The sequence below is a fragment of the Myotis nattereri genome (assembly GCF_964212035.1).
Source record: "Myotis nattereri genome assembly, chromosome: X".
NCBI classification, from domain to species: Eukaryota; Metazoa; Chordata; class Mammalia; order Chiroptera; family Vespertilionidae; genus Myotis; species Myotis nattereri.
The window spans coordinates 68,950,726-68,972,052 of record NC_138078.1 but is presented as its reverse complement, the minus strand read 5'-3'; positions in this window follow the sequence as shown (position 1 = coordinate 68,972,052).

The window sequence follows — 21,327 nt, the reverse complement described above, 5'->3', positions numbered from 1 at the left end:
TCTTAAAATACGCAATTAGAGTTTCCAGAAACTATTAGAAACTTGGAAGATACACTTGAAATAAAAGTAAATAGATTCTAACTACATTTCCTGCCGTTTTTAATCACAGACATTACCCGTGGAAAGCCGTGGAATGACCAGAAAACTGATAATATTTACAACTCCGGGCACTTTAGGGAGCGTTTTCAGTTGAATTTGCTTTCAAATATTAGGAATTCTTGTTTATACAGCTTATAATTTGTGTAGAAAGCCGGTAAGTGAGGACTATACTGCTTATGTTTACAATTGAGTCCGAATTATTCTGTCGTCTTTTGTATGACTCAGGTGAAATCCTTACGGTTCCAGTACAGACTTGTTAGAACACTCTCTAATTGTGGTAATACTCTTATAATACGCAATTAGAGTTTCCAGAAATGATTAAAAACTTGGAAGATACACTTGAAATAAAAGTAAATAGATTCCTACTACATTTCCTGCCGTTCTTAATCACAGACATTACCAGTGGAAAGCCGTGGAATGACCAGAAAACTGATAATATTTACAACTCCGGGCACTTTAGGGAGCGTATTCAGTTGAATTTGCTTTCAAATATTAGGAATTCTTGTTTATACAGCTCAAAATTTGTGTAGAAAGGCTGTAATTGAGGACTATACTGCTTATGTTTAAAATTGAGGCCGAATTATTCTAGCGTCTTTTGTATGACTCAGGTGAAATCCTTCCGGTTCCAGTACAGACTTGTAAGAACACTCTCTAATTGTGGTAATACTCTTATAATACGCAATTAGAGTCTCCAGAAATGATTAAAATCTTGGAAGATACACTTGAAATAAAAGTAAATAGATTCTTACTACATTTCCTGCCGTTTTTAATCACAGACATTACCCGTGGAAAGCTGTGAAATGACCGGAAAACTGATAATATTTACAACTCCGGGCACTTTAGGGAGCGTTTTCAGTTGCATTTGCTTTCAAATATTAGGAATTCTTGTTTATACAGCTTAAAATTTGTGTAGAAAGCCGGTAAGTGAGGACTATACTGCTTATGTTTGCAATTGAGGCCGAATTATTCTGGCGTCTTTAGTATGACTCAGGTGAAATCCTTACGGTTCCAGTACATAGTTCTAAGAACACACTCTACTTGTGGTAAAACTCTTAAAATACGCAATTAGAGTTTCCAGAAACGATTAGAAACTTGGAAGATACTCTTGAAATAAAAGTAAATAGATTCTAACTACATATCCTGCCGTTTTTAATCACAGACATTACCCGTGGAAAGCCGTGAAATGACCAGAAAACTGATAATATTTACAACTCCGGGCACTTTAGGGAGCGTTTTCACTTGAATTTGCTTTCAAATATTAGGAATTCTTGTTTATACAGCTTAAAATTTGTGTAGAAAGCCTGTAAGTGAGGACTATACTGCTTATGTTTACAATTGAGGCCTAATTATTCTGGCGTCTTTGGTATAACTCAGGTGAAATACTTACGGTTCCAGTACATACTTGTAAGAACACTCTCTACTTGTGGCAAAACTCTTAAAATACGCAATTAGAGTTTCCAGAAACGATTAGAAACTTGGAAGATACACATGAAATAAAAGTAAATAGATTCTATCTACATTTCCTGCCGTTTTTAATCACAGACATTACCCATGGAAAGCCGTGGAATGACCAGAAAACTGATAATATTTACAACTCCGGGCACTTTAGGGAGCGTTTTCAGTTGAATTTGCTTTCAAATATTAGGAATTCTTGTTTATACAGCTTAAAATTTGTGTAGAAAGCCGGTAAGTGAGGACTATACTGCTTATGTTTACAATTGAGGCCGAATTATTCTGTCGTCTTTTGTATGACTCAGGTGAAATCCTTACGGTTCTAGTACAGACTTGTTAGAACACTCTCTAATTGTGGTAATACTCTTATAATACGCAATTAGAGTTTCCAGAAATGATTAAACACTTGGAAGATACACTTGAAATAAAAGGAAATAGATTCTTACTACATTTCCTGCCGTTCTTAATCACAGACATTACCAGTGGAAAGCCGTGGAATGACCAGAAAACTGATAATATTTACAAGTCCGAGCACTTTAGGGAGCGTTTTCACTTGAATTTTCTTTATAATATTAGGAATTCTTGTTTATACAGCTCAAAATTTGTGTAGAAAGGCTGTAATTGAGGACTATACTGCTTATGTTTAAAATTGAGGCCGAATTATTCTAGCGTCTTTTGTATGACTCAGGTGAAATCCTTCCGGTTCCAGTACAGACTTGTAAGAACACTCTCTAATTGTGGTAATACTCTTATAATACGCAATTAGAGTCTCCAGAAATGATTAAAATCTTGGAAGATACACTTGAAATAAAAGTAAATAGATTCTTACTACATTTCCTGCCGTTTTTAATCACAGACATTACCCGTGGAAAGCCGTGAAATGACCGGAAAACTGATAATATTTACAACTCCGCGCACTTTAGGGAGCGTTTTCAGTTGAATTTGCTTTCAAATATTAGGAATTCTTGTTTATACAGCTTAAAATTTGTGTAGAAAGCCGGTAAGTGAGGACTATACTGCTTATGTTTACAATTGAGGCCTAATTATTCTGGCGTCTTTGGTATGACTCAGGTGAAATCCTTACGGTTCCAGTACATACTTGTAAGAACACACTCTACTTGTGGTAAAACTCTTAAAATACGCAATTAGAGTTTCCAGAAACGATTAGAAACTTGGAAGATACACTTGAAATAAAAGTAAATAGATTCTAACTACATATCCTGCCGTTTTTAATCACAGACATTACCCGTGGAAAGCCGTGAAATGACCAGAAAACTGATAATATTTACAACTCCGGGCACTTTAGGGAGCGTTTTCACTTGAATTTGCTTTCAAATATTAGGAATTCTTGTTTATACAGCTTAAAATTTGTGTAGAAAGCCTGTAAGTGAGGACTATACTGCTTATGTTTACAATTGAGGCCGAATTATTCTGGCGTCTTTGGTATAACTCAGGTGAAATCCTTACGGTTCCAGTACATACTTGTAAGAACACTCTCTACTTGTGGCAAAACTCTTAAAATACGCAATTAGAGTTTCCAGAAACGATTAGAAACTTGGAAGATACACATGAAATAAAAGTAAATAGATTCTATCTACATTTCCTGCCGTTTTTAATCACAGACATTACCCGTGGAAAGCCGTGGAATGACCAGAAAACTGATAATATTTACAACTCCGGGCACTTTAGGGAGCGTTTTCAGTTGAATTTGCTTTCAAATATTAGGAATTCTTGTTTATACAGCTTATAATTTGTGTAGAAAGCCTGAAAGTGAGGACTATACTGCTTATGTTTACAATTGAGGCCTAATTATTCTGGCGTCTTTGGTATGACTCAGGTGAAATACTTACGGTTCCAGTACATACTTGTAAGAACACTCTCTACTTGTGGTAAAACTCTTAAAATACTCAATTAGAGTTTCCAGAAACGATTAGAAACTTGGAAGATACACATGAAATAAAAGTAAATAGATTCTAACTACATTTCCTGCCGTTTTTAATCACAGACATTACCCGTGGAAAGCCGTGGAATGACCAGAAAACTGATAATATTTACAACTCCGGGCACTTTAGGGAGCGTTTTCAGTTGAATTTGCTTTCAAATATTAGGAATTCTTGTTTATACAGCTTATAATTTGTGTAGAAAGCCTGTAAGTGAGGACTATACTGCTTATGTTTACAATTGAGGCCTAATTATTCTGGCGTCTTTGGTATGACTCAGGTGAAATACTTACGGTTCCAGTACATACTTGTAAGAACACTCTCTACTTGTGGTAAAACTCTTAAAATACGCAATTAGAGTTTCCAGAAACGATTAGAAACTTGGAAGATACACATGAAATAAAAGTAAATAGATTCTAACTACATTTCCTGCCGTTTTTAATCACAGACATTACCCGTGGAAAGCCGTGGAATGACCAGAAAACTGATAATATTTACAACTCCGGGCACTTTAGGGAGCGTTTTCAGTTGAATTTGCTTTCAAATATTAGGAATTCTTGTTTATACAGCTTATAATTTGTGTAGAAAGCCGGTAAGTGAGGACTATACTGCTTATGTTTACAATTGAGGCCGAATTATTCTGTCGTCTTTTGTATGACTCAGGTGAAATCCTTACGGTTCCAGTACAGACTTGTTAGAACACTCTCTAATTGTGGTAATACTCTTATAATACGCAATTAGAGTTTCCAGAAATGATTAAAAACTTGGAAGATACACTTGAAATAAAAGTAAATAGATTCCTACTACATTTCCTGCCGTTCTTAATCACAGACATTACCAGTGGAAAGCCGTGGTATGACCAGAAAACTGATAATATTTACAACTCCGAGCACTTTAGGGAGCGTTTTCACTTGAATTTTCTTTATAATATTAGGAATTCTTGTTTATACAGCTCAAAATTTGTGTAGAAAGGCTGTAATTGAGGACTATACTGCTTATGTTTAAAATTGAGGCCGAATTATTCTAGCGTCTTTTGTATGACTCAGGTGAAATCCTTCCGGTTCCAGTACAGACTTGTAAGAACACTCTCTAATTGTGGTAATACTCTTATAATACGCAATTAGAGTCTCCAGAAATGATTAAAATCTTGGAAGATACACTTGAAATAAAAGTAAATAGATTCTTACTACATTTCCTGCCGTTTTTAATCACAGACATTACCCGTGGAAAGCCGTGAAATGACCGGAAAACTGATAATATTTACAACTCCGGGCACTTTAGGGAGCGTTTTCAGTTGAATTTGCTTTCAAATATTAGGAATTCTTGTTTATACAGCTTATAATTTGTGTAGAAAGCCGGTAAGTGAGGACTATACTGCTTATGTTTGCAATTGAGGCCGAATTATTCTGGCGTCTTTAGTATGACTCAGGTGAAATCCTTACGGTTCCAGTACATAGTTCTAAGAACACACTCTACTTGTGGTAAAACTCTTAAAATACGCAATTAGAGTTTCCAGAAACGATTAGAAACTTGGAAGATACTCTTGAAATAAAAGTAAATAGATTCTAACTACATATCCTGCCGTTTTTAATCACAGACATTACCCGTGGAAAGCCGTGAAATGACCAGAAAACTGATAATATTTACAACTCCGGGCACTTTAGGGAGCGTTTTCAGTTGAATTTGCTTTCAAATATTAGGAATTCTTGTTTATACAGCTTAAAATTTGTGTAGAAAGCCTGTAAGTGAGGACTATACTGCTTATGTTTACAATTGAGGCCGAATTATTCTGGCGTCTTTGGTATAACTCAGGTGAAATACTTACGGTTCCAGTACATACTTGTAAGAACACTCTCTACTTGTGGCAAAACTCTTAAAATACGCAATTAGAGTTTCCAGAAACGATTAGAAACTTGGAAGATACACATGAAATAAAAGTAAATAGATTCTATCTACATTTCCTGCCGTTTTTAATCACAGACATTACCCGTGGAAAGCCGTGTAATGACCAGAAAACTGATAATATTTACAACTCCGGGCACTTTAGGGAGCGTTTTCAGTTGAATTTGCTTTCAAATATTAGGAATTCTTGTTTATACAGCTTATAATTTGTGTAGAAAGCCTGAAAGTGAGGACTATACTGCTTATGTTTACAATTGAGGCCGAATTATTCTGGCGTCTTTGGTATGACTCAGGTGAAATACTTACGGTTCCAGTACATACTTGTAAGAACACTCTCTAATTGTGGTAAAACTCTTAAAATACGCAATTAGAGTTTCCAGAAACGATTAGAAACTTGGAAGATACACATGAAATAAAAGTAAATAGATTCTAACTACATTTCCTGCCGTTTTTAATCACAGACATTACCCATGGAAAGCCGTGGAATGACCAGAAAACTGATAATATTTACAACTCCGGGCACTTTAGGGAGCGTTTTCAGTTGAATTTGCTTTCAAATATTAGGAATTCTTGTTTATACAGCTTAAAATTTGTGTAGAAAGCCGGTAAGTGAGGACTATACTGCTTATGTTTACAATTGAGGCCGAATTATTCTGTCGTCTTTTGTATGACTCAGGTGAAATCCTTACGGTTCTAGTACAGACTTGTTAGAACACTCTCTAATTGTGGTAATACTCTTATAATACGCAATTAGAGTTTCCAGAAATGATTAAACACTTGGAAGATACACTTGAAATAAAAGGAAATAGATTCTTACTACATTTCCTGCCGTTCTTAATCACAGACATTACCAGTGGAAAGCCGTGGAATGACCAGAAAACTGATAATATTTACAACTCCGAGCACTTTAGGGAGCGTTTTCACTTGAATTTTCTTTATAATATTAGGAATTCTTGTTTATACAGCTCAAAATTTGTGTAGAAAGGCTGTAATTGAGGACTATACTGCTTATGTTTAAAATTGAGGCCGAATTATTCTAGCGTCTTTTGTATGACTCAGGTGAAATCCTTCCGGTTCCAGTACAGACTTGTAAGAACACTCTCTAATTGTGGTAATACTCTTATAATACGCAATTAGAGTCTCCAGAAATGATTAAAATCTTGGAAGATACACTTGAAATAAAAGTAAATAGATTCTTACTACATTTCCTGCCGTTTTTAATCACAGACATTACCCGTGGAAAGCCGTGAAATGACCGGAAAACTGATAATATTTACAACTCCGCGCACTTTAGGGAGCGTTTTCAGTTGAATTTGCTTTCAAATATTAGGAATTCTTGTTTATACAGCTTAAAATTTGTGTAGAAAGCCGGTAACTGAGGACTATACTGCTTATGTTTACAATTGAGGCCTAATTATTCTGGCGTCTTTGGTATGACTCAGGTGAAATCCTTACGGTTCCAGTACATAGTTGTAAGAACACACTCTACTTGTGGTAAAACTCTTAAAATACGCAATTAGAGTTTCCAGAAACGATTAGAAACTTGGAAGATACACTTGAAATAAAAGTAAATAGATTCTAACTACGTATCCTGCCGTTTTTAATCACAGACATTACCCGTGGAAAGCCGTGAAATGACCAGAAAACTGATAATATTTACAACTCCGGGCACTTTAGGGAGCGTTTTCACTTGAATTTGCTTTCAAATATTAGGAATTCTTGTTTATACAGCTTAAAATTTGTGTAGAAAGCCTGTAAGTGAGGACTATACTGCTTATGTTTACAATTGAGGCCGAATTATTCTGGCGTCTTTGGTATAACTCAGGTGAAATACTTACGGTTCCAGTACATACTTGTAAGAACACTCTCTACTTGTGGCAAAACTCTTAAAATACGCAATTAGAGTTTCCAGAAACGATTAGAAACTTGGAAGATACACATGAAATAAAAGTAAATAGATTCTATCTACATTTCCTGCCGTTTTTAATCACAGACATTACCCGTGGAAAGCCGTGTAATGACCAGAAAACTGATAATATTTACAACTCCGGGCACTTTAGGGAGCGTTTTCAGTTGAATTTGCTTTCAAATATTAGGAATTCTTGTTTATACAGCTTATAATTTGTGTAGAAAGCCTGTAAGTGAGGACTATACTGCTTATGTTTACAATTGAGGCCGAATTATTCTGGCGTCTTTGGTATGACTCAGGTGAAATACTTACGGTTCCAGTACATACTTGTAAGAACACTCTCTACTTGTGGTAAAACTCTTAAAATACGCAATTAGAGTTTCCAGAAACGATTAGAAACTTGGAAGATACACATGAAATAAAAGTAAATAGATTCTAACTACATTTCCTGCCGTTTTTAATCACAGACATTACCCATGGAAAGCCGTGGAATGACCAGAAAACTGATAATATTTACAACTCCAGGCACTTTAGGGAGCGTTTTCAGTTGAATTTGCTTTCAAATATTAGGAATTCTTGTTTATACAGCTTAAAATTTGTGTAGAAAGCCGGTAAGTGAGGACTATACTGCTTATGTTTACAATTGAGGCCGAATTATTCTGTCGTCTTTTGTATGACTCAGGTGAAATCCTTACGGTTCTAGTACAGACTTGTTAGAACACTCTCTAATTGTGGTAATACTCTTATAATACGCACTTAGAGTTTCCAGAAATGATTAAAAACTTGGAAGATACACTTGAAATAAAAGGAAATAGATTCTTACTACATTTCCTGCCGTTCTTAATCACAGACATTACCAGTGGAAAGCCGTGGAATGACCAGAAAACTGATAATATTTACAACTCCGAGCACTTTAGGGAGCGTTTTCACTTGAATTTTCTTTATAATATTAGGAATTCTTGTTTATACAGCTCAAAATTTGTGTAGAAAGGCTGTAATTGAGGACTATACTGCTTATGTTTAAAATTGAGGCCGAATTATTCTAGAGTCTTTTGTATGACTCAGGTGAAATCCTTCCAGTTCCAGTACAGACTTGTAAGAACACTCTCTAATTGTGGTAATACTCTTATAATACGCAATTAGAGTCTCCAGAAATGATTAAAATCTTGGAAGATACACTTGAAATAAAAGTAAATAGATTCTTACTACATTTCCTGCCGTTTTTAATCACAGACATTACCCGTGGAAAGCCGTGAAATGACCGGAAAACTGATAATATTTACAACTCCGGGCACTTTAGGGAGCGTTTTCAGTTGCATTTGCTTTCAAATATTAGGAATTCTTGTTTATACAGCTTAAAATTTGTGTAGAAAGCCGGTAAGTGAGGACTATACTGCTTATGTTTGCAATTGAGGCCGAATTATTCTGGCGTCTTTAGTATGACTCAGGTGAAATCCTTACGGTTCCAGTACATAGTTCTAAGAACACACTCTACTTGTGGTAAAACTCTTAAAATACGCAATTAGAGTTTCCAGAAACGATTAGAAACTTGGAAGATACACATGAAATAAAAGTAAATAGATTCTAACTACATTTCCTGCCGTTTTTAATCACAGACATTACCCGTGGAAAGCCGTGGAATGACCAGAAAACTGATAATATTTACAACTCCGGGCACTTTAGGGAGCGTTTTCAGTTGAATTTGCTTTCAAATATTAGGAATTCTTGTTTATACAGCTTATAATTTGTGTAGAAAGCCTGTAAGTGAGGACTATACTGCTTATGTTTACAATTGAGGCCTAATTATTCTGGCGTCTTTGGTATGACTCAGGTGAAATACTTACGGTTCCAGTACATACTTGTAAGAACACTCTCTACTTGTGGTAAAACTCTTAAAATACGCAATTAGAGTTTCCAGAAACGATTAGAAACTTGGAAGATACACATGAAATAAAAGTAAATAGATTCTAACTACATTTCCTGCCGTTTTTAATCACAGACATTACCCGTGGAAAGCCGTGGAATGACCAGAAAACTGATAATATTTACAACTCCGGGCACTTTAGGAAGCGTTTTCAGTTGAATTTGCTTTCAAATATTAGGAATTCTTGTTTATACAGCTTATAATTTGTGTAGAAAGCCGGTAAGTGAGGACTATACTGCTTATGTTTACAATTGAGGCCGAATTATTCTGTCGTCTTTTGTATGACTCAGGTGAAATCCTTACGGTTCCAGTACAGACTTGTTAGAACACTCTCTAATTGTGGTAATACTCTTATAATACGCAATTAGAGTTTCCAGAAATGATTAAAAACTTGGAAGATACACTTGAAATAAAAGTAAATAGATTCCTACTACATTTCCTGCCGTTCTTAATCAGAGACATTACCAGTGGAAAGCCGTGGAATGACCAGAAAACTGATAATATTTACAACTCCGAGCACTTTAGGGAGTGTTTTCACTTGAATTTTCTTTATAATATTAGGAATTCTTGTTTATACAGCTCAAAATTTGTGTAGAAAGGCTGTAATTGAGGACTATACTGCTTATGTTTAAAATTGAGGCCGAATTATTCTAGCGTCTTTTGTATGACTCAGGTGAAATCCTTCCGGTTCCAGTACAGACTTGTAAGAACACTCTCTAATTGTGGTAATACTCTTATAATACGCAATTAGAGTCTCCAGAAATGATTAAAATCTTGGAAGATACACTTGAAATAAAAGTAAATAGATTCTTACTACATTTCCTGCCGTTTTTAATCACAGACATTACCCGTGGAAAGCCGTGAAATGACCGGAAAACTGATAATATTTACAACTCCGGGCACTTTAGGGAGCGTTTTCAGTTGAATTTGCTTTCAAATATTAGGAATTCTTGTTTATACAGCTTAAAATTTGTGTAGAAAGCCTGTAAGTGAGGACTATACTGCTTATGTTTACAATTGAGGCCGAATTATTCTGGCGTCTTTGGTATAACTCAGGTGAAATACTTACGGTTCCAGTACATACTTGTAAGAACACTATCTACTTGTGGCAAAACTCTTAAAATACGCAATTAGAGTTTCCAGAAACGATTAGAAACTTGGAAGATACACATGAAATAAAAGTAAATAGATTCTATCTACATTTCCTGCCGTTTTTAATCACAGACATTACCCGTGGAAAGCCGTGTAATGACCAGAAAACTGATAATATTTTCAACTCCGGGCACTTTAGGGAGCATTTTCAGTTGAATTTGCTTTCAAATATTAGGAATTCTTGTTTATACAGCTTAAAATTTGTGTAGAAAGCCGGTAAGTGAGGACTATACTGCTTATGTTTACAATTGAGGCCGAATTATTCTGTCGTCTTGGTATACTCAGGTCAAATTTTTACGGTTCTAGTACAGACTTGTAAGAACACTCTCTAATTGTGGTAAAACTCTTAAAATACGCAATTAGAGTTTCCAAAAATGATTAAAAACTTGGAAGATACACTTGAAGTAAAAGTAAATAGATTCTTAGTACATTTCCTGCCGTTTTTAATCACAGGCATTACCAGTGGAGAACCATGAAATGACCAGAAAACTGATAATATTTACAACTCCAGCCACTTTAAGGAGCCTTTTCACTTGAATTTGCTTTCAAATATTAGGAATTCTTGTTTATACAGCTTAAAATTTGTGTAGAAAGCCTGTAAGTGAGGACTATACTGCTTATGTTTACAATTGAGGCCTAATTATTCTGGCGTCTTGGTATACTCAGGTAAAATCCTTATGGTTCTAGTACAGACTTGTAAGAACACTCTCTAATTGTGGTAAAACTCTTAAAATACGCAATTAGAGTTTCCATAAATGATTAAAAACTTGGAAGATACACTTGAAGTAAAAGTAAATAGATTCTTACTACATTTCCTGCCGTTTTTAATCACAGGCATTACCAGTGGAAAGCCGTGAAATGTCCAGAAAACTGATAATATTTACAACTCCGGGCACTTTAGGGAGCGTTTTCACTTGAATTTGCTTTCTAATATTAAGAATTCTTGTTTATACAGCTTAAACTTTGTGTAGAAAGGCTGTAAGTGAGGACTATACTGCTTATGTTTACAATTGAGGCCGAATTATTCTGGCGTCTTTGATATGACTCAGGTAAAATCCTTACGGTTGCAGTACATACTTGTAAGAAAACTCTCTAATTGTGGTAAAACTCTTAAAATACGCAATTAGAGTTTCCATAAATGACTAAAAACTTGGAAGATACACTTGAAGTAAAAGTAAATAGATTCTTACTACATTTCCTGCCATTTTTAATAACAGGCATTACCAGTGGAGAGCCGTGAAATGACCAGAAAACTGATAATATTTACAACTCCTTCCACTTTAATGAGCGTTTTCACTTGAATTTGCTTTCAAATATTAGGAATTCTTGTTTATACAGCTTAAAATTTGTGTAGAAAGCCGGTAAGTGAGGACTATACTGCTTATGTTTACAATTAAGGCCGAATTATTCTGGCGTCTTTTGTATGACTCAGGTGAAATCCTTATGGTTCCAGTACAGACTTGTTAGAACACTCTCTAATTGTGGTAATACTCTTATAATACGCAATTAGAGTTTCCAGAAATGATTAAAAACTTGGAAGATACACTTGAAATAAAAGTAAATAGATTCTAACTACATTTCCTGCCGTTCTTAATCACAGACATTACCAGTGGAAAGCCGTGGAATGACCAGAAAACTGATAATATTTACAACTCCCAGCACTTTAGGGAGCGTTTTCACTTGAATTTTCTTTATAATATTAGGAATTCTTGTTTATACAGCTCAAAATTTGTGTAGAAAGGCTGTAATTGAGGACTATACTGCTTATGTTTAAAATTGAGGCCGAATTATTCTAGCGTCTTTTGGATGACTCAGGTGAAATCCTTATGGTTCCAGTACATACTTGTAAGAACACACTCTACTTGTGGTAAAACTCTTAAAATACGCAATTCGAGTTTCCAGAAACGATTAGAAACTTGGAAGATACACTTGAAATAAAAGTAAATAGATTCTAACTACATATCCTGCCGTTTTTAATCACAGACATTACCCGTGGAAAGGCGTGAAATGACCAGAAAACTGATAATATTTACAACTCCGGGCACTTTAGGGAGCGTTTTCAGTTGAATTTGCTTTCAAATATTAGGAATTCTTGTTTATACAGCTTAAAATTTGTGTAGAAAGCCGGTAAGTGAGGACTACACTGCTTATGTTTACAATTGAGGCCGAATTATTCTGGCGTCTTTGGTATAACTCAGGTGAAATCCTTACGGTTCCAGTACAGACTTGTTTGAACACTCTCTAATTTTGGTAATACTCTTATAATACGCAATTAGTGTTTCCAGAAATGATTAAAAGCTTGGAAGATACACTTGAAATAAAAGTAAATAGATTCTTACTACATTTCCTGCCGTTTTTAATCACACACATTACCCGTGGAAAGCCGTGATATGACCAGAAAACTGATAATATTTACAACTCCGGGCACTTTAGGGAGCGTATTCAGTTGAATTTGCTTTCAAATATTAGGAATTCTTGTTTATACAGCTTAAAATTTGTATAGAAAGCCTGTAAGTGAGGACTATACTGCTTATGTTTACAATTGAGGCCGAATTATTCTGGCGTCTTTGGTATAACTCAGGTGAAATACTTACGGTTCCAGTACATACTTGTAAGAACACACTCTACTTGTGGCAAAACTCTTAAAATACGCAATTAGAGTTTCCAGAAACGATTAGAAACTTGGAAGATACACTTGAAATAAAAGTAAATAGATTCTAACTACATATCCTGCCGTTTTTAATCACAGACATTACCCGTGGAAAGCCGTGGAATGACCAGAAAACTGATAATATTTACAACTCCGGGCACTTTAGGGAGCGTTTTCACTTGAATTTGCTTTCAAATATTAGGAATTCTTGTTTATACAGCTTAAAATTTGTGTAGAAAGCCGGTAAGTGAGGACTATACTGCTTATGTTTACAATTGAGGCCGAATTATTCTGGCGTCTATTGTATGACTCAGGTGATATCCTTACGTTTCCAGTACAGACTTATTAGAACACTCTCTAATTTTGGTAATACTCTTATAATACGCCATTAGTGTCTCCAGAAATGATTAAAAGCTTGGAAGATACACTTGAAATAAAAGTAAATAGATTCTTACTACATTTCCTGCCGTTTTTAATCACAGACATTACCCGTGGAAAGCCGTGTAATGACCAGATAAATGATAATATTTACAACTCCGGGCACTTTAGGGAGCGTTTTCAGTTGAATTTGCTTTCAAATATTAGGAATTCTTGTTTATACAGCTTATAATTTGTGTAGAAAGCCTGTAAGTGAGGACTATACTGCTTATGTTTACAATTGAGGCCTAATTATTCTGGCGTCTTTGGTATGACTCAGGTGAAATACTTACGGTTCCAGTACATACTTGTAAGAACACTCTCTACTTGTGGTAAAACTCTTAAAATACGCAATTAGAGTTTCCAGAAACGATTAGAAACTTGAAAGATACACATGAAATAAAAGTAAATAGATTCTAACTACATTTCCTGCCGTTTTTAATCACAGACATTACCCGTGGAAAGCCGTGGAATGACCAGAAAACTGATAATATTTACAACTCCGGGCACTTTAGGGAGCGTTTTCAGTTGAATTTGCTTTCAAATATTAGGAATTCTTGTTTATACAGCTTAAACTTTGTGTAGAAAGGCTGTAAGTGAGGACTATACTGCTTATGTTTACAATTGAGGCCGAATTATTCTGTCGTCTTGGTATACTCAGGTCAAATTTTTACGGTTCTAGTACAGACTTGTAAGAACACTCTCTAATTGTGGTAAAACTCTTAAAATACGCAATTAGAGTTTCCAAAAATGATTAAAAACTTGGAAGATACACTTGAAGTAAAAGTAAATAGATTCTTAGTACATTTCCTGCCGTTTTTAATCACAGGCATTACCAGTGGAGAACCATGAAATGACCAGAAAACTGATAATATTTACAACTCCGGCCACTTTAAGGAGCGTTTTCACTTGAATTTGCTTTCAAATATTAGGAATTCTTGTTTATACAGCTTAAAATTTGTGTAGAAAGCCTGTAAGTGAGGACTATACTGCTTATGTTTACAATTGAGGCCAAATTATTCTGGCGTCTTGGTATACTCAGGTAAAATCCTTATGGTTCTAGTACAGACTTGTAAGAACACTCTCTAATTGTGGTAAAACTCTTAAAATACGCAATTAGAGTTTCCATAAATGATTAAAAACTTGGAAGATACACTTGAAGTAAAAGTAAATAGATTCTTACTACATTTCCTGCCGTTTTTAATCACAGGCATTACCAGTGGAAAGCCGTGAAATGTCCAGAAAACTGATAATATTTACAACTCCGGGCACTTTAGGGAGCGTTTTCACTTGAATTTGCTTTCTAATATTAAGAATTCTTGTTTATACAGCTTAAACTTTGTGTAGAAAGGCTGTAAGTGAGGACTATACTGCTTATGTTTACAATTGAGGCCGAATTATTCTGGCGTCTTTGATATGACTCAGGTAAAATCCTTACGGTTGCAGTACATACTTGTAAGAACACTCTCTAATTGTGGTAAAACTCTTAAAATACGCAATTAGAGTTTCCATAAATGACTAAAAACTTGGAAGATACACTTGAAGTAAAAGTAAATAGATTCTTACTACATTTCCTGCCATTTTTAATCACAGGCATTACCAGTGGAGAGCCGTGAAATGACCAGAAAACTGATAATATTTACAAATCCTTCCACTTTAATGAGCGTTTTCACTTGAATTTGCTTTCTAATATTAGGAATTCTTGTTGATACAGCTTAAAATTTCTGTAGAAAGGCTGTAAGTGAGAACTATACTGCTTATGTTTACAATTGAGGCCGAATTATTCTGGCGTCTTTGATATGACTCAGGTAAAATCCTTACGGTTGCAGTACATACTTGTAAGAACACTCTCTAATTGTGGTAAAACTCTTAAAATACGCAATTAGAGTTTCCATAAATGACTAAAAACTTGGAAGATACACTTGAAGTAAATGTAAATAGATTCTTACTACATTTCCTGCCATTTTTAATCACAGGCATTACCAGTGGAGAGCCGTGAAATGACCAGAAAACTGATAATATTTACAAATCCTTCCACTTTAAGGAGCGTATTCACTTGAATTTGCTTTCAAATATTAGGAATTCTTGTTTATACAGCTTAAAATTTGTGTAGAAAGCCGGTAAGTGAGGACTATACTGCTTATGTTTACAATTGAGGCCGAATTATTCTGGCGTCTTTTGTATGACTCAGGTGAAATCCTTACGGTTCCAGTACAGACTTGTTAGAACACTCTCTAATTGTGGTAATACTCTTATAATACGCAATTAGAGTTTCCAGAAATGATTAAAAACTTGGAAGATACACTTGAAATAAAAGTAAATAGATTCTTACTACATTTCCTGCCGTTCTTAATCACAGACATTACCAGTGGAAAGCCGTGGAATGACCAGAAAACTGATAATATTTACAACTCCGAGCACTTTAGGGAGCGTTTTCACTTGAATTTTCTTTATAATATTAGGAATTCTTGTTTATACAGCTCAAAATTTGTGTAGAAAGGCTGTAATTGAGGACTATACTGCTTATGTTTAAAATTGAGGCCGAATTATTCTAACGTCTTTTGTATGACTCAGGTGAAATCCTTCCGGTTCCAGTACAGACTTGTAAGAACACTCTCTAATTGTGGTAATACTCTTATAATACGCAATTAGAGTCTCCAGAAATGATTAAAATCTTGGAAGATACACTTGAAATAAAAGTAAATAGATTCTTACTACATTTCCTGCCGTTTTTAATCACAGACATTACCCGTGTAAAGCCGTGAAATGACCGGAAAACTGAAAATATTTACAACTCCGGGCACTTTAGGGAGCGTTTTCAGTTGAATTTGCTTTCAAATATTAGGAATTCTTGTTTATACAGCTTAAAATTTGTGTAGAAAGCCGGTAAGTGAGGACTATACTGCTTATGTTTACAATTGAGGCCGAATTATTCTGGCGTCTTTGGTATGACTCAGGTGAAATCCTTACGGTTCCAGTACATACTTGTAAGAACACACTCTACGTGTGGTAAAACTCTTAAAATACGCAATTAGAGTTTCCAGAAACTATTAGAAACTTGGAAGATACACTTGAAATAAAAGTAAATAGATTCTAACTACATATCCTGCCATTTTTAATCACAGACATTACCCGTGGAAAGCCGTGAAATGACCAGAAAACTGATAATATTTACAACTCCGGGCACTTTAGGGAGCGTTTTCACTTGAATTTGCTTTCAAATATTAGGAATTCTTGTTTATACAGCTTAAAATTTGTGTAGAAAGCCGGTAAGTGAGGACTATACTGCTTATGTTTACAATTGAGGCCGAATTATTCTGGCGTCTTTTGTATGACTCAGGTGAAATCCTTACGGTTCCAGTACAGACTTGTTAGAACACTCTCTAATTTTGGTAATACTCTTATAATACGCAATTAGTGTCTCCAGAAATGATTAAAAGCTTGGAAGACACACTTGAAATAAAAGTAAATAGATTCTTACTACATTTCCTGCCGTTTTTAATCGCAGACATTACCCGTGGAAAGCCGTGATATGACCAGAAAACTGATAATATTTACAACTCCGGGCACTTTAGGGAGCGTATTCAGTTGAATTTGCTTTTAAATATTAGGAATTCTTGTTTATACAGCTTAAAATTTGTGTAGAAAGCCTGTAAGTGAGGACTATACTGCTTATGTTTACAATTGAGGCCGAATTATTCTGGCGTCTTTGGTATAACTCAGGTGAAATACTTACGGTTCCAGTACATACTTGTAAGAACACTCTCTACTTGTGGCAAAACTCTTAAAATACGCAATTAGAGTTTCCAGAAACGATTAGAAACTTGGAAGATACACATGAAATAAAAGTAAATAGATTCTTACTACATTTCCTGCCGTTTTTAATCACAGACATTACCCGTGGAAAGCCGTGGAATGACCAGAAAACTGATAATATTTACAACTCCGGGCACTTTAGGGAGCGTTTTCAGTTGAATTTGCTTTCAAATATTAGGAATTCTTGTTTATACAGCTTATAATTTGTGTAGAAAGCCTGTAAGTGAGGACTATACTGCTTATGTTTACAATTGAGGCCTAATTATTCTGGCGTCTTTGGTATGACTCAGGTGAAATACTTACGGTTCCAGTACATACTTGTAAGAACACTCTCTAATTGTGGTAATACTCTTATAATACGCAATTAGAGTCTCCAGAAATGATTAAAATCTTGGAAGATACACTTGAAATAAAAGTAAATAGATTCTTACTACATTTCCGGCCGTTTTTAATCACAGACATTACCCGTGGAAAGCCGTGAAATGACCGGAAAACTGATAATATTTACAACTCCGGGCACTTTAGGGAGCGTTTTCAGTTGAATTTGCTTTCAAATATTAGGAATTCTTGTTGATACAGCTTAAAATTTGTGTAGAAAGCCTGTAAGTGAGGACTATACTGCTTATGTTTACAATTGAGGCCTAATTATTCTGGCGTCTTTGGTATAACTCAGGTGAAATACTTATGGTTCCAGTACATAGTTGTAAGAACACACTCTACTTGTGGTAAAACTCTTAAAATACGCAATTAGAGTTTCCAGAAACGATTAGAAACTTGGAAGATACACTTGAAATAAAAGTAAATAGATTCTAACTACATATCCTGCCGTTTTTAATCACAGACATTACCCGTGGAAAGCCGTGAAATGACCAGAAAACTGATAATATTTACAACTCCGGGCACTTTAGGGAGCGTTTTCACTTGAATTTGCTTTCAAATATTAGGAATTCTTGTTTATACAGCTTAAAATTTGTGTAGAAAGCCGGTAAGTGAGGACTATACTGCTTATGTTTACAATTGAGGCCGAATTATTCTGGCGTCTATTGTATGACTCAGGTGAAATCCTTAAGGTTCCAGTACAGACTTGGTAGAACACTCTCTAATTTTGGTAATACTCTTATAATACGCAATTAGTGTCTCCAGAAATGATTAAAAGCTTGGAAGATACACTTGAAATAAAAGTAAATAGATTCTTACTACATTTCCTGCCGTTTTTAATCGCAGACATTACCCGTGGAAAGCCGTGATATGACCAGAAAACTGATAATATTTACAACTCCGGGCTCTTTAGGGAGCGTATTCAGTTGAATTTGCTTTCAAATATTAGGAATTCTTGTTTATACAGCTTAAAATTTGTGTAGAAAGCCTGTAAGTGAGGACTATACTGCTTATGTTTACAATTGAGGCCGAATTATTCTGGCGTCTTTGGTATAACTCAGGTGAAATACTTACGGTTCCAGTACATACTTGTAAGAACACTCTCTACTTGTGGCAAAACTCTTAAAATACGCAATTAGAGTTTCCAGAAACGATTAGAAACTTGGAAGATACACATGAAATAAAAGTAAATAGATTCTTACTACATTTCCTGCCGTTTTTAATCACAGACATTACCCGTGGAAAGCCGTGTAATGACCAGAAAACTGATAATATTTACAACTCCGGGCACTTTAGGGAGCGTTTTCAGTTGAATTTGCTTTCAAATATTAGGAATTCTTGTTTATACAGCTTATAATTTGTGTAGAAAGCCTGTAAGTGAGGACTATACTGCTTATGTTTACAATTGAGGCCTAATTATTCTGGCGTCTTTGGTATGACTCAGGTGAAATACTTACGGTTCCAGTACATACTTGTAAGAACACTCTCTAATTGTGGTAATACTCTTATAATACGCAATTAGAGTCTCCAGAAATGATTAAAATCTTGGAAGATACACTTGAAATAAAAGTAAATAGATTCTTACTACATTTCCTGCCGTTTTTAATCACAGACATTACCCGTGGAAAGCCGTGAAATGACCGGAAAACTGATAATATTTACAACTCCGGGCACTTTAGGGAGCGTTTTCAGTTGAATTTGCTTTCAAATATTAGGAATTCTTGTTGATACAGCTTAAAATTTGTGTAGAAAGCCTGTAAGTGAGGACTATACTGCTTATGTTTACAATTGAGGCCTAATTATTCTGGCGTCTTTGGTATAACTCAGGTGAAATACTTATGGTTCCAGTACATAGTTGTAAGAACACACTCTACTTGTGGTAAAACTCTTAAAATACGCAATTAGAGTTTCCAGAAACGATTAGAAACTTGGAAGATACACTTGAAATAAAAGTAAATAGATTCTAACTACATATCCTGCCGTTTTTAATCACAGACATTACCCGTGGAAAGCCGTGAAATGACCAGAAAACTGATAATATTTACAACTCCGGGCACTTTAGGGAGCGTTTTCACTTGAATTTGCTTTCAAATATTAGGAATTCTTGTTTATACAGCTTAAAATTTGTGTAGAAAGCCGGTAAGTGAGGACTATACTGCTTATGTTTACAATTGAGGCCGAATTATTCTGGCGTCTATTGTATGACTCAGGTGAAATCCTTAAGGTTCCAGTACAGACTTGGTAGAACACTCTCTAATTTTGGTAATACTCTTATAATACGCAATTAGTGTCTCCAGAAATGATTAAAAGCTTGGAAGATACACTTGAAATAAAAGTAAATAGATTCTTACTACATTTCCTGCCGTTTTTAATCGCAGACATTACCCGTGGAAAGCCGTGATATGACAAGAAAACTGATAATATTTACAACTCCGGGCTCTTTAGGGAGCGTATTCAGTTGAATTTGCTTTCAAATATTAGGAATTCTTGTTTATACAGCTTAAAATTTGTGTAGAAAGCCTGTAAGTGAGGACTATACTGCTTATGTTTACAATTGAGGCCGAATTATTCTGGCGTCTTTGGTATAACTCAGGTGAAATACTTACGGTTCCAGTACATACTTGTAAGAACACTCTCTACTTGTGGCAAAACTCTTAAAATACGCAATTAGAGTTTCCAGAAACGATTAGAAACTTGGAAGATACACATGAAATAAAAGTAAATAGATTCTTACTACATTTCCTGCCGTTTTTAATCACAGACATTACCCGTGGAAAGCCGTGTAATGACCAGAAAACTGATAATATTTACAACTCCGGGCACTTTAGGGAGCGTTTTCAGTAGAATTTGCTTTCAAATATTAGGAATTCTTGTTTATACAGCTTAAAATTTGTGTAGAAAGCCGGTAAGTGAGGACTATACTGCTTATGTTTACAATTGAGGCCTAATTATTCTGGCGTCTTTGGTATGACTCAGGTGAAATCCTTACGGTTCCAGTACATAGTTGTAAGAACACTCTCTAATTGTGGTAAAACTCTTAAAATACGCAATTAGAGTTTCCATAAATGACTAAAAACTTGGAAGATACACTTGAAGTAAAAGTAAATAGATTCTTACTACATTTCCTGCCATTTTTAATCACAGGCATTACCAGTGGAGAGCCGTGAAATGACCAGAAAACTGATAATATTTACAAATCCTTCCACTTTAAGGAGCGTATTCACTTGAATTTGCTTTCAAATATTAGGAATTCTTGTTTATACAGCTTAAAATTTGTGTAGAAAGCCGGTAAGTGAGGACTATACTGCTTATGTTTACAATTGAGGCCGAATTATTCTGGCGTCTTTTGTATGACTCAGGTGAAATCCTTACGGTTCCAGTACAGACTTGTTAGAACACTCTCTAATTGTGGTAATACTCTTATAATACGCAATTAGAGTTTCCAGAAATGATTAAAAACTTGGAAGATACACTTGAAATAAAAGTAAATAGATTCTTACTACATTTCCTGCCGTTCTTAATCACAGACATTACCAGTGGAAAGCCGTGGAATGACCAGAAAACTGATAATATTTACAACTCCGAGCACTTTAGGGAGCGTTTTCACTTGAATTTTCTTTATAATATTAGGAATTCTTGTTTATACAGCTCAAAATTTGTGTAGAAAGGCTGTAATTGAGGACTATAC